At 37.9% G+C, this 14517-nt stretch overlaps 1 long non-coding RNA gene across 2 annotated transcripts; it reads right to left on the reverse strand.

Annotated features, from left to right (window-relative positions):
• Window positions 1–1024: 1024 nt before the first annotated feature.
• LOC135748484 (uncharacterized) lies at window positions 1025–12209 on the reverse strand. Of its 2 annotated transcripts, XR_012337076.1 has the most exons (4): window positions 12127–12209; window positions 5115–5172; window positions 3178–3284; window positions 1025–2353 (listed from the first exon to the last, which is right to left on the reverse strand). It is a non-coding gene; the product is annotated as an uncharacterized lncRNA (long non-coding RNA). The 2 variants fall into 2 exon arrangements; XR_010532084.2 differs by lacking the exon at window positions 3178–3284.
• Between the last annotated feature and the right edge of the window lie 2308 nt (window positions 12210–14517).

The following is a 14517-nucleotide window of genomic DNA, read 5'->3' on the forward strand; positions in this document are numbered from 1 at the left end:
GTCTCCTTGCTCGCCATGAGCTGAAGCTCGCAGTACAGCGCAGCACGAGAGTGACAGCGCGATGATTTAATGCAGGTCCATGACGGGAAAAGCATTCACAAAACTCTCTCTTAACGTTATATTTCTTTGTTTAATATCATTTGAATTTGTCATTAGACTCTTTTATTGATTCTAGGAAGCTTTTTTACCCGCTGTCATCTCTCCATAAAGCAATAGGCGTGTCAGCTTTGTTTGTTTGGCGCTCTTCCAGCTTACTTGCGAGTGACGTGCTGACGTTTGGGAGGAGTAAAGCGCGACTTATGTGGTTTCATCAACCAGATGCATTTACACTTCTCTGAAATGCGTCCCAGACCACCTCCTGAAGTGGTTTGAGCGATCGAATTTAAATCCGTCTCGAAATCGCTTCAGAGGGCATTTACACCTGGTCTTTTTACGATCAGATAGCTATCCGATCAGAGAAAACACATGAAGTGACCAGGTGTAAAAAGGCCCTATAAAATGACATTTTCGGTGCAACCCTTATTTAGAAACGCGAGCTGTTTTGGAATTAGTTTAAAATCTTAAAAACGCTGCTAATATTCTTTTAACCCAACTGTAAAAAAAATCTGTTTTATTTAATTAGACCAGAAAACCTTGATAAAATGCTGCACTCTGATAATAAAATATTCGTTAATATCTCTGTATCTCTGTGGCACCGGTAGATGATATTTTAATTACTTCTAGTCGAAGCAAGCTTTATTGTCAATCTAGGTGAATATAAAATAAATAAGTAAATAGATAAAAATATGAAAATGTAACATTTTAAAAGCAAAATTTAAACTGAAGAATACTATGACATGAATTGCAATTAACATAAAAATAAAGTAAGCAAATAACAACTGAAACATTTGAATTAAATATTTCTAATTACATTATTGTTTTAAATCATGTTGCTGGTTTTGAACTAAGTCAAAACTGATTTTTAATAGAGCATACTGTTATTTAAAAATTTAAACAAATATCTGATTATTTATTTATTTAATAAGAAAGTTTTTTTTAAACAATTCGTTATATTCGCGCAAACGCTATATGGACATAGATAAAAATGAGCTCAGCAAGTTTGTTCTAATGCTTATTATGCTTTCGTAAATTCTTATCAAAACAGATGTTTTTGAACTATTCTGTGCATATACTGCGCCACTTGCGTGTCCCTGCGTTGCATTTCGGATCTGTCAGTCAGCGCGAGTTTGTCGATCTTAATAACTTTTTAACATAAATCAGTTCCCGAACTTTATCTCCCTTAATAACTCTTTAAGCATCAAGCAAGTCCTGCATTTTATTTTCAAATTCCTGCATGTTTTTAAACTGAAACCAAGATGTCAGACATGGATATATGAGTAGTATTGGGTTATATTTCACTCTTTTAGAAAACTTACAAATAACGATCATTTTAGATGTTTAATTACTATATTTAAATCGCTAGACTAGGGATTAATGTAGGCTACTTATTTTTTTCTGAAAACATCGCACTCATTTAGAAAGAATGGGTCTCATGGAACTGTGCTAACAGGCACAATAAACATTTAAAGGTGATCCAGCCTACAGTTTTGTCAACGTGCTTTCAAGTTTGTTATTTTAATGCTACAATACAATGATGCATAGCACAAACTGTATGAGGTTTTAAAAATGAGTTGTTTGCTTTCCATGAGTATTACTAACGAGAATCAAATTATTTGTCTTTTTGATTAAAATTTTGTATTATTATTTTTAATAAATATTTACAGTTATTTAAGTTATAATTATAATAAAAAGCAAAAATGCATTTAAAATGCCATTTTAATGTAATATGACAAACTTTCGGTTTAAGACCCACCCACTTCCGGTTTCATCCGAATACAAATACAGATACAAATAATTTTGAGACTGTTACAGATACAAATACTGACTCTGCTGCACACCCCTACCCCTGGGTATAAAAATGTTAAAGGGGTACTTCACCCAAAAATGAAAATTATGTCATCATTTACACACTCTCATGTTGTTACAAACCCGCATAAATTTCTTTGTTCTGATAAACAGGAAGGCAGATATTGTGAGAAATGTTTGTAACCAAACTGTTTGTGTAAATGACAGAATTTTCCTTTTTGGGTCAACTACCCTTTTAAGAAAATGTAGGAAATTTAGGTTGTGGATTGAATATTAAATTACTTTTATGTAACCACATAAAACCACTTATTACTAAACAGAAAAAGCAGGTCCAAGAACAATATGTCTCCTCATGGGCACCAGTTGATATTTTCTCGTCCGATTCTTTCTTCATCCTGCTCTCGGTCACTCCAGGTGTGTTGTCCTGGTTGCTTTATGGTTACAGCATCTAAGTGAGAACATAAAAAAAATTAAATGTTAACATTAAAAACAGGGGTTGTCTTAACAAAAAGTAAAGCATGATCAATCCAATTAGGTACACTAATATTAAAAGGAATTTATATTTTATTTTACCTTTGTTATTTAGTCCCAATTATGTATTGCTATACTCCATTTAAATATTTAAAGCAATGCTTCAGACAGATTTTAAAATTACCCCATGATGTACTCACACTCAGTTAACTCGACATAAACATGTTCAGACTAACACATTTGGAGTTATTTTAGTAAATGTCCTTGCTTTTCCGAGCTTAATATGGGAAAAACCACACCGCTCCAAGGGGTTAATAAAGTTCTTCTGTGGGTAATCGATACTATATAGTAAGAAAAGATAATGTCTTAAACTTTATAAACTATAATAACTAGTTTGCGGTAAACATTTGAATATGGATTACCTCTGTGAAGGATGAATGCACTTTATTGAGGTTTAAAGTCAGAAGTTGTTCCCTAATTGATGTTTTCTACCATTATAAAGCTTGGAAGCGCAAGTAAAAAAGGGGCTATTTTCACTTGGTATTAAGATGTGCTGTTGTCGATCGGATCACAAGTGGAGGATGCTAAAGACATGTGTAAATGATGTTCAAAACATCTTGAGGTTGTCCACTTTTGACCACATTCAGAGGTAGTTGAAAACACTTTTAATCGGATTGCTTATGTAGTGTAAGCGTGCATGTGGTAGAATGTGTTCCAACACCCACAAGAGAATATCAAAGAAATATCAAAGAAAGCTTTTACATATAAATGTACAAAACACTATGCCGCATGTTTACTTACAAGCAGCGGACTCTGGCATAATATTAGCTGCGTCCATTTAAATCCCGTTATTACTCATGTTTAAATGACAGCAGAAGGAATCGCCCACAGTCTCCACAGACCATCCCCTAAAAGTATTCAGAACAGAAGAGGTTGAAAGGGGACAAAACTGACGGATTTAAATACAAGGTGTAAACAGAATGTGTCCTTCTCATCCGCTTATGATCCGATCGACAAAAAAAACACACACATCTTAAAGACACACTATGCAGTTATTTTACCTTAATGTAACAACTTCAAAGTTATTTCGGTGGTAAACAAAGTCATAGTAGGGCGAATCATCCTCCTGTTGAAGCTCGGGGAGACGCCGCTACCAAAACCAGCAATGAAAGCTTGAGAGAACGGCCCCTGACAAATCTCGCGAGAATCAGGACTTGCTTTACGGCAACGACGTCACACACGTTAGGCTTGTTCGACTTTGTGTGGCGCTGCAAGAACCGACCGCTGGATGACGTCAAAGTACCGTGAGAATGATCAGAGACGGCACTTTGACGTCATCTGGCTGTCGGTTCTTGCAGCGCCGCATAAAGTTGATCAAGCCTATGACAACAACTGCACGCGCGAATTTGAGACGTGAGGCTAAACAATTTAAAAGTTAAGAAAGCGCGTTCGGAAGAGAGTTGGAAAAGGAAAAGAGAATCTGACCGCGTTAGTAACCGGACAAGAGTCCCACTCGGTCAGGTTTTTACTCGTTGGCATGAGCTAAAAGACAGCACTGGATGGGATGCTGATTTGGCGATCTTGTTGATGGACTAGTAAGTAAATCTCTTATTTGTAAACTTGTTTGCGGTCTATGTTGTATGTTGTTGCGCTTGCTTGTAGTATGTCATGCGATTATCATGACAACAGTTGTCAATATCTCACATAATTATCAGGACATAAATAAGCCTAGAGGTTGTAAATAGTGTGAACATGCACAATTTGCAAACTATTATGATAGATAGCAATAATCATGTATAGTGACATTATAGCGAACAATGTTATGAAATAATGCAACGTACACAATTAACTTTGTCATGGCATTTTGTAATGTTTACTTGTGATTTAGCTCCAATCATGTAAAAACGTTACAAGCTAGCAAATGCAGTACTTTATTATTATATGCACTCTACATTGTGAATAAACTTCTTATTATCCTATTACCATCATCTGTAGTTTAGTAGACTATGCAGTAGCCTAATATTTGTATGAAATTGTGAAACATTACCTGGGGCATGTTCAATCTCACACCGGTGCGCAACGTTTTGCTACGGTTTCCGGGTTGAACGACATGTTTCCTGGAAACGGTGTGCAACGGAATGCAACAGGTTTTAGAAGCGTTTTCTCTTGTTTGGTGGGTGTGTCAGAAATGTCAGCCCAATCAGCGGCAAGATGTATAAAACCACGCGATAGTAAAGAGACAGCTCTCTCAATGGGTTCAAGTTGGAATGTTGTCTTTCATTTTGGACAGCAAGGTCAGTGATTGTAAAATCGAGGTTATTTTACAGTATTAAACACACATTTATAACGATTTCATCAGGCTTTAGAAACATTTAAAAAAGAACACAAAGAATGGCCTCTCAGCTACCGTAGTTGCAACTCTTGCGTCATCACAACAGGGTGTTCAATGCATCACCGTTTCAGTTTAATAAACGTTGTGCAACGTTTTGTCGGGGCTGAACGCAGCCCTGGTCATTACCTTTGGAGTACTAGAGTGGAAAATTACGACAGTTGCAAGTATTCTCCAGCGACTCTAGGGGTCGCTGTTTGACAAAAACGCCGAAATGCATAGAGCGGCTTTAATACCAAGTTTAAACAGCCCCAAAAACACAATCACTTCACCAAAGTGTGTCATTCTGCTTATAAAAGAAATGTGCATGCAGTGAGCAAAGACGTTTCTCATGATGATGACGACTCACCTTTATGGATTCAGTCTTGCATAAGCCATGTGACACGGAACAGGAATTTGCAGAAATACTGATAGGAAAGGAAAGAAACTGAAGTTAGTTTTAAGTTGGACTACTGTTCCCATATTTATCAAGCTTCTGAAAGTGCCATTTTTGTCTTAAGTACTAAGAATTCATGAAATATACTCCTACTTTCAATCTTAAGCAGGGACGTGCACAGGGGGGTTGCTCAGGTTGCCCGGGCAACTGCCCATATGCCCTTCTCGACTCAAGTTGCCCTTCCGAGGTGGAAACATTTTTTTTTACTTTTACTTCGTTTACACTATGCCGCGTTCCTTCGTTACTGTATTTTAATTAATTACGAAATTTGTATTTTATTTTTAAATTGCTATCTTGTGTGTCTGGCGCATTCGCGAATTAATGACTCATTTGAGTCGATTCCTTACAAAGTGTTGCAAATAAATGAGTCTTTTGAGTCGATTCTTTACAAAGCGAATGGGCCAAAAGTTTAAATTGGTTCGCGAATCAGTTTGAATGAATTGTTCAGATCGCTGCAAAAACGGAATCGTCCGAAGCTGTTTTACTCGTAACCTATGTAGAAACACGCAGGATATAACCAGTGTTGGGTGACGTGGAAATTAATTTACCAATCTTTTAACTAAAAGCAAAACTTCACACATGTACCGCCATTACATACGCGCGACCTGTTCGTCGTCGTCAGTCACAGTTAAACGCGTGCAACCTCCAGAAACACTGAAGCACAGATTGAAGAAAATCCATCGATGATTGACGTCTGATTCGCTGCATAGTGTACTGTAAGATGTAAGTGATTCTCACAAAACAGACGTGACATGACAACGTAAGAAAACATGAGTATTGTCTAAAATCATTTTTATGTAAGTGTAAACTGTCAATGTCCTCAGACCATCTTAGGAGATTTCTAACTTTATACATATGCAAAACTGTTGTCAGTTTACTGATATTTCAGCTATAAGCTACATCAACATTAATACTAGAGTTAAATTGTATATTTGAAATGCTTGTCTATTCTGTGTTTGTATTCTTTTTTCTGTACTGTTTGTGTATGTTCAATTCAATTCAATTCAATTTTATTTATATAGCGCTTTTCACAATTTGGTAATTGTATCAAAGCAGCTTTACATAATAGATGTAGTGAAAAGCACAGAAAATCGACAGATAGCATAACATAATACACGATAGCACAAGCAGCTAAATTTGCTGCGGCTATAAATCAACATTATAAGCAAACGTATTACTAATGTAACGTATAGAAGTTAAGCCCAAAAAGGCTTTTTGCCGGGAAAGTAAAAAAAGTCCTAGGAGGAAAAAACCCTTGGGAGATCTATATATATACACATTGAAACGGAAGGAGATTAAGCGGAGATTCAGTGGGTTCTGCCGGTGGTCTTTGGTCAGGCATCAGCTGGACATCACGTTGAAGAACAGCCAGTAGATCAGAGGTGTGCCGACTTTCACATTTACCGGAACTGGATCTGTTTGTCTTATTGTCCTCGTGATCGAGGACGAGACAGGGAGAGAGAAACAAAATCTTATTAGCGTAGGGGCCGTTCACATAAAAAGCAAGTGTCACACAGTAATGTGGATTTTAGTCAGATCGGTTCCGGGCAGGCTAACTATTGCTGGTTAAGTGTATTACATATAGTTGATGATTTTAGAAACAGAAACAGAACTCGTTTGACTAAGGCCAGAGGCCCCACTGCCGTCGTTAATACTAACGTACAGTGGCAAACGGTTCTGTATGACATACTATTTTAAGGCCATGGGAAAAAGGCCAAAATTGCAAACTGACCATATTTGGCAATTAAGACTCAATCGACAACCAATTCAAAGTTTCAGCATATTACTAAAGAGTATTAATGACATTTACCATGCTTTGGAGTGTTGACGAAAAAAAGGTTTTAATTTATTCATTAATTTATTTATTTATTAGGTTGTACAAGCTAGCTATTGGGAGATAAGTACTATTGCTAAAACAAACTATGCGAATGCCTTGTTAAAGAGAAAAGTTTTAAGTCTAGATTTAAAGTTATCTACTGTCTCTGATTTTCGGACGTCGGTTGGTAAATCATTCCATAGCTTAGGGGCTAAGTAGGAAAAGGATCTGCCACCTTTAGACACTTTTGATATTTTAGGGATTATTAAGAGGCCAGAATTTTGTGACCGCAATGCACGTGATGGATTGTATTCTGATAATAATTCTCTAAGATATGAGGGTGCTAGGCCATTTAAGGCTTTGTAGGTGATTAGTAATATTTTAAATTGTATACGATATTTAACTGGTAGCCAGTGTAAAGATGCCAGAATTGGGCTTATGCAGTCATACTTCTTAGATCGAGTAAGAACTCTCGCAGAAGCGTTTTGAACTAGCTGAAGCTTGTTGTAAAGTTATTTAGATCTCCCTGGTCAAGGTTTGGTTTTTTAATGAGCGGTCTTATAACTGCTAGTTTGAAAGCTGTTGGAACGTAGCCTAATTCTAGTGATGAGTTAAATACATTTAGTACTGGGTTAGACACTACAGGGAATACCTCTTTGAGTAATTTTGTGGGAACAGGGTCCAATATACAGGATGATGATTTGGATGACGCTACTAATTTAGATAGCTCTTCTATTGTAGTAGGTTTAAATGACTCAAGATGTTTGTATGGTAAGCTAGCGTTAAATATATTACTGGGTAGAGTGGTGGCTGCTTGGGTACCTACAATGTTTTCCCTAATAATCATAATTTTCTTAGTAAAGAAGTTCATGAAGTCGTTACTATTGTGTGGGAGTTTATTAGTGGGTTCTGTTTGTTCTTTATTTCTAGTCAGTTTCGCAACTGTGCTAAAGAGGAAGCGAGGCTTATTATGATTTTCTTTAATAAGATTGCTGAGATACGTAGATCTGGCAATTTTTATAGCCTGTCTGTAGTGTTTAACACTCTCTTTCCATGCTGCACGCCATACCTCTAACTTTGTGCTTCTATAGTTTCTTTCCATTTTTCTAGCAGCCTTTTTAAGGGATGCGGTATGATGGTCGTACCATGGAGCTGGCGTTTTTTCTTTGATTCTCTTTTTTCGAATTGGAGCTACGGCATCCAATGTGTTAGAACAAATACTGTTCAGGTTTTCTATTACAATATCTAGATCTTCAGGATTATCTGCTACATGTTTCATTTGGGACAGGTCTGGAAGAGTGCTAATAAAGTTATCTTTAGTGGTTGAAATTATTGTTCTGGCTAGTCGGTAGCATATTGTGGATCGAGTGATCCTATCTAGAAGTACCGTGTATGAGACAAGGCAATGGTCTGAAACTGCATCGCTCTGAGGTGATATCTCGATTTCATTAATATTGAGCCCGAGTGACAGAATTAAGTCTAATGTGTGCCTACGAGTATGCGTGGGCCCTGTCACGTTTTGTCTAATATCGAGAGAATTTAGAATATCTATAAACGGCTATCCTAATGTATCTGTTGGGTTATCAACGTGTATATTAAAGTCACCAACGATAAGAGCTTTATCTACAGTGACTACGAGGTCAGACAGGAAATTTGATATTTCTTTAAGAAAATCTGCATGATGGCCCGGAGGTCTATAGATTGTAGCAAGGACAAAAGAGAGCTGTTTATGGTTACGATCAATTATTTCCATATTTAATAGCATTATTTCAAATGAATTAAATTTTAGTTCAGATTTTTGGTTACCTTTAAAAATGTTGTTGTATATTGTAGCTACACCACCCCCTCTCCCCTTTAATCACGGTTCATGTTTGTAATAGTAGTCTTGTGGGGTGGATTCGTTTAAACTAATGTAATCGTCTGCTTTAAGCCAGGTTTCTGTTAAAGAGAGTGCATCTAAGTTTTGGTCAGTAATTATTTCATTGACAATGGGTTCCTTATTGGTAAGCGATCTAATGTTAAGAAGGCCGAATTTTAACATTCGAGGTTCATCTGTAAACGTATTGTTTTCTAATTTTATGTTAGTAAGATTTGCATGAGACGAGGTAAACGGTGCTCTGTATTCGTTTGTTCGAGGAACGCACACAGTTGAAATGTGTTGATACTCTGGTAAGATAGACTCTAAGTTCTGCGATATATGTGATCTTGACATGTCAGAGCAGCTAACAGATGGACGGGTAGGCCGATCTATCTGTTTCCTGACCTGGGCCCTGGGTAGTCAGACTGTATTAGAATTAAGAGTATTGGTCAGATTTCTAGAGAGTATAGCATTTCCTTCCGATGACGGATGAAGGCCATCTCTCTTTAGCAGGTCAGGTCTCCCCCTGAAGTGCTTCCAATTGTCTATAAACCCTACGTTATGCTGAGGGCACCATTTTGACATCCAGTGGTGAAGAGACACTAATCTGCTATAAGTTTCATCACCCCGGTAGGCGGGGAGGGGACCAGAGCATATTACATTATCTGACATTGTTTTTGCAATTTCACACACCTCTTTAATAGTATCTTTGGTGATCTCCGACTGGCGGAGTCTGGTGTCATTTGCGCCGGCATGAATAACAATTTTTGAAAACTTACGCTTAGCATTAGCCAGCATTTTAAGTTTGGATCTAATGTCTGACGATCTGGCTCCCGGTATACAGTCAACTATGGTGGCTGGTGCCTCAATGTTCACATTCTTTAGTATCGAGTCTCCAATAACAAGGGCACCTTTAACAGATGTCTCAGCCGGTGTATTGCTTAGGATGTCGAATCTGTTAGAAATTACTAGGGGGGACTTCGATGGGCATCGAATATGACTACGCCGCCTGATAGTCACCCAGTTAGTCGGCCGTGTTAACTCAGTTGCCGAAACCGAGCTATGTGTACTACACGTTACCGTAGGCGCACCCGAAACAGTGTTTGAAACATTAACATTAGCGGTTTAACTGTCCTCAACGAGCGTTCGGATGTGCGCTTCTAGTTCTGCAACCTTCTCCGTTAGCCTTACTACTTCAATAAATTTAACACATGTAAACCCCTCTGTGCTGACGGAAGAAGCTAAACTGTACATGTGGCAAGTAGTGCAGGTTACAATGACAAGCGGAGTCTTACCGTTTTCATGCTGTGCGATAGCATCTCCGTTCGCCCGAACGCGGCCCGTGAAGCTGCATCGAGATGGGTGCTCGCTCGTTGCATGCCTTGGTCGTCTCCGGGTGCCTGGAGCCAGGGTGATGTGTGGGAAGCTGTACCGTCTGGTGCGAATGCCGGGCAACAACTCCTCCACAGCTTCCCGCTCTGGTGAGGAAAGGTCTGAAAAACATACATCGGATGTGTCCGCCATTAGATCGAAAAGGAAGGCAGATTTACAGTAAACAGACAGTGAGCGAGTGCTAGCGGGCTATATGCTAACACTAGGTGTTTACTAGTGATAGATCGTTTTACTTATTAATACTGTTCAATAATCGTCACGGTAAAGTATTCCTAAGATAAATTTGTACGTTATATTATATAGATAGGAACGAGATAGTAAGAAAATAGGATTTAGATGATGAACTCGACGGAGCTCCAATGCACGTTTCCCCGTTTGTTTACGCTAGCGGGCTATATGCTAATACTGGGTGTTTACCAGCGATAAATCGTTTCAGTTACTGATACTGTTGAATAATCGTCACGGTAAGGTATTCCTAAGATTAACTAGTGAGTTATATTATATAGATAGGAACAAGATAGTAGAAAAATATGATTTAGATGATGATCTCGACGGAGCTCCGACAACAGTGTTGCCACTCTCTTGCGTCTCTCTCTCTTGCGTCTCTCTCTCTGTTGCAGTTTTACACATATTGTAGAAGTGCCCTTCATAAGTATTCTTCTGTTTGTTGTGGAGTCAAGAAATGTCTAAACATTAAAAGATGAACATGAGACAAAAGTACAGAATCTGTCACATTATTTTTTTTATGGTCACTGAGCTATGTCCTGATTTACACATGAAAAGCATAAAATGTGTAGGATCAGTTTGATTCACTTATGTGCATTTGTGTACAACACACATAAGTCAGCATTTAATGCTGTTGTTCTTTGTTGTTAAAGTATGTATGTGTTGAAACATAAACAAATGTTAATAAAATGTGACATTCTAAACTTCTGACATACTGATATTTATCAATTTCTGGTCTCCACAGCAAACAGAAAAATCTTGTCTTTACAGTTCTGATACTTATGGAGGGCACTGTATTGTGTGTGTGTGTGTGTGTGTGTGTGTGTGTGTGTGTGTGTGTGTGTGTGTGTGTGTGTGTGTGTGTGTGTGTGTGTGTGTGTGTGTGTGTGTGTGTGTGTTTGTGTGTGATCTAGATTTATTTTTTCATGAGTAACTAGTAACTCGCTACTTGAGTATTATTTTCATTGCATACTTTTTACTTCTACTTGAGTAATTATTTCTTTACTCACTTGTACTTTTACTTAAGTAAAGTTATTGGCTACTCCTTCCACCTCTGTTAAAATCTTCATGAATCTAGGCTGAGTTTGCCACGTTTAAGCCTAAATAATCAGACAGATAGCAGCTAGCTACAGCTTGCAGACAAGCAGCCTAGGTTACAATTTTTTTGGTAGGCATTAGGCAAACATGTTTGCTGATTTTAATAAAGACCCTGTTATTCTCAGTCCTTCATATAGGCCGTGAGTTTAAAAAAAAAAACATTTAGGGGGGTGCCCTTTTTTTTAGGTCAGAGCAACTGCCCCTAAAAAATCCTGTGCACGTCCCTGATCTTAAGTATAAAAGCAAGTTGTCAAATTTCTTAAAGCTAAGAATCACTCTTAGGGGCCAATCACACCAAACGCATTTATGGCAGTTGCAGGTGCCTTTTTAATTATATTCTATGGGCAGGGAGTATTTGCGCACTGTTTATGCACGCCGAACGAATGATTCTACAGCCCTAGAAATATGACATCAAACACGGAACAGGAAAGGAGATTCCTGTGGCAGACACCCTCTCCAGAAAGACCATAGCAACAAAACATGACAATCTCATCAAAGATATGGACATGTAGATTCACTTAATTATAAAAACTTACCAGTCAGTGACACAAAGCTCTAACAGATCCGTACCGAGGCAGTTTTCAGCAGCTCAGATGGATGATCTTGGATGGATGGCCTGCAAAGAGGAAACAATTTCCCACATACATTATTTACTTTTAAGACAAACTTTCATTGACCGGTGAAGATAAGAAAATAGTCAAATCTGACCTGAGATATGCGCACACGCTGAGAAGTCTAAGCTAAGAGCACGAAATGTTATTCTGACTAGAAATGTGTAAGCAGATAGAACACATGATCGAAAGATGGAGTACTTGCCTGGTTCAACATAATTCAAATACCAAGGAACCCATGATTCCTAATGAAATATCAATCAGACCGTGGCAGGTATTAGCTTCAGACCTCTTCACCTCGAACAATGAATAAATGGTTAAAGTAGATTGCTATAACCATTTCTTCCAATTAGACAAACTCAACACTACTATGGCTGCCACTGTCATCAGCAAGCTTAGTCACTTTAGCGAGACATGGCATACCAGTGAAATTAAAAGGTCCACAATATCAACACAAAGAGTTTGACGACTTTGCAAAAACATTAAGTTTCACACACATTGGCCCACATGATTGATCCCTATCTCATTTTGATAGAGTATAGGAACACACCTGTTGACAACCTCTTCATGTCTCCAGCCCAGCTCCTCATGAGTCACAGACTGTGATCCATACTGCCAACCACAAACCAGCAGCTCCTACCTGAGATTGTCAGTTTCACAGAGACATGCTACAATGGAGTAAACAGCAGCATCAGAAAAAGTATTATTATCGTATTATGGCGGAATAGCACTTTTGGGAGTACTTTGACTCGGCGCAGTAACACCCTCCCTCTCCCATTATGAGAGAGAGAAGGGGAGCAGATTTTTCAGGCGAGTTCAAGTACTCCCAAAAGTGCTATTCCGCCATAAAATATAGTTCCTCTTTTAAATCCGCTTAGAAAAGCGCTACGTTTTATTTTGTGCCACCAAACTGGCTCGTATAACTACTCGTCTTAAATAGGAAAACCGTTGATGTGTTTGGTCACTTCTAACTATATCTCTGTTTGTACCATTGAATGAATGAGGCTAAGCTAAATGCCATCGAAGTGTCGCAGCGCGCCCCAGCGATTACGTGCACGCACTAAGATGATACAGGGATGTATCAACTCTTCTTAGTTAAGGTAATAACATAGTTTAATATGGAAAATGGATAGACTATTCCTTTAAGTATTCATACCACTTTCATTCAAAGTGTCTGTTATTTCTTTCAAACGAATGGCGATGTAATATTCACGTCAGTACTAAAAGCTCAATTTGTACTTACTCTAAGTCTCCTTATTTGCACTACAAAAAATGAAGAACAAGACAGAAGCAATAATAAGAGAAGTGCTTAGGATACCATAAATCATATCTCTGTACTAGTTTTTCTTACCCCATAACAAGTATGTTTACTGCTGTAACTGTAGATGTTTTACTGGCTCCTAAAGGATTATCTTATAGTTGTCTTTGCTTTATATATCTCTATGCTTTTATTGCTACAAAAAAGAAAGCAGACATATAGCCAGTGTCACTGTTTGATTTGTATGAATGAGCTGTGTTTTGACCTCGAGCAAACTGTACATAAAGTCAAAGTGAGATATGACTATTTAATTAGTTATAACTATTTTATTTATCATTGCATTGAAGAGACCAACATGCTATTTCACTTTTGAGCACTTGACTTGAGTCTGATTCTGGTGGCTGTGAAAATATGAACAAAGTAATACTTACTCTTTAGCCAATAGAAAACATCAAGACACACCAAGAAAAAGATCTGTAAGAAGTAACAATAAATATACAACAGTTATTTATTCAGAATGGCCTTTAACATTTTAAAGTAGAGTAGTTAATGTAATTTTGATAGGGAGCTGAACAAAGCACACATACATTGCAATACATGGAGTAAACTTGCAATATAATTTGTTTAATACACTTAGAAAAAAACGTTTCACAACACGTTTTTATAAAAGATAGCCTATAAAACAAATATCCACTAACGTTAACTGTTAGCTCACAGCTGTGCCACGGGCTCAATCCGGCTAGCCATAAACTGAAAAAAGCCCACATTACAATACTTGGAGTAAACTTGCATTATAATTAACTAAACAATTTAAAATACATTTAAAAACAAGAATAACTGTTAGGAACGACACAACTCAGGAATCCCAATGCAGAGGGTTTTAATGAGTAACACAGTCAGTGGGTATGTATAATAGAAAAACACTCAATGTCTTCATGTAATGTATATATGTAAAGGCAAAGCACTCAAAGTGGGAAACCCAGCAGGGCTGTAGGACATCCACTATCCGTAGACACTCGATACGACTCCTCACGGGGCACAGAGAGAGTTCCTGGCGG

This window comes from Paramisgurnus dabryanus, chromosome 7, assembly GCF_030506205.2.
Source record: "Paramisgurnus dabryanus chromosome 7, PD_genome_1.1, whole genome shotgun sequence".
Lineage (NCBI taxonomy): Eukaryota > Metazoa > Chordata > Actinopteri > Cypriniformes > Cobitidae > Paramisgurnus > Paramisgurnus dabryanus.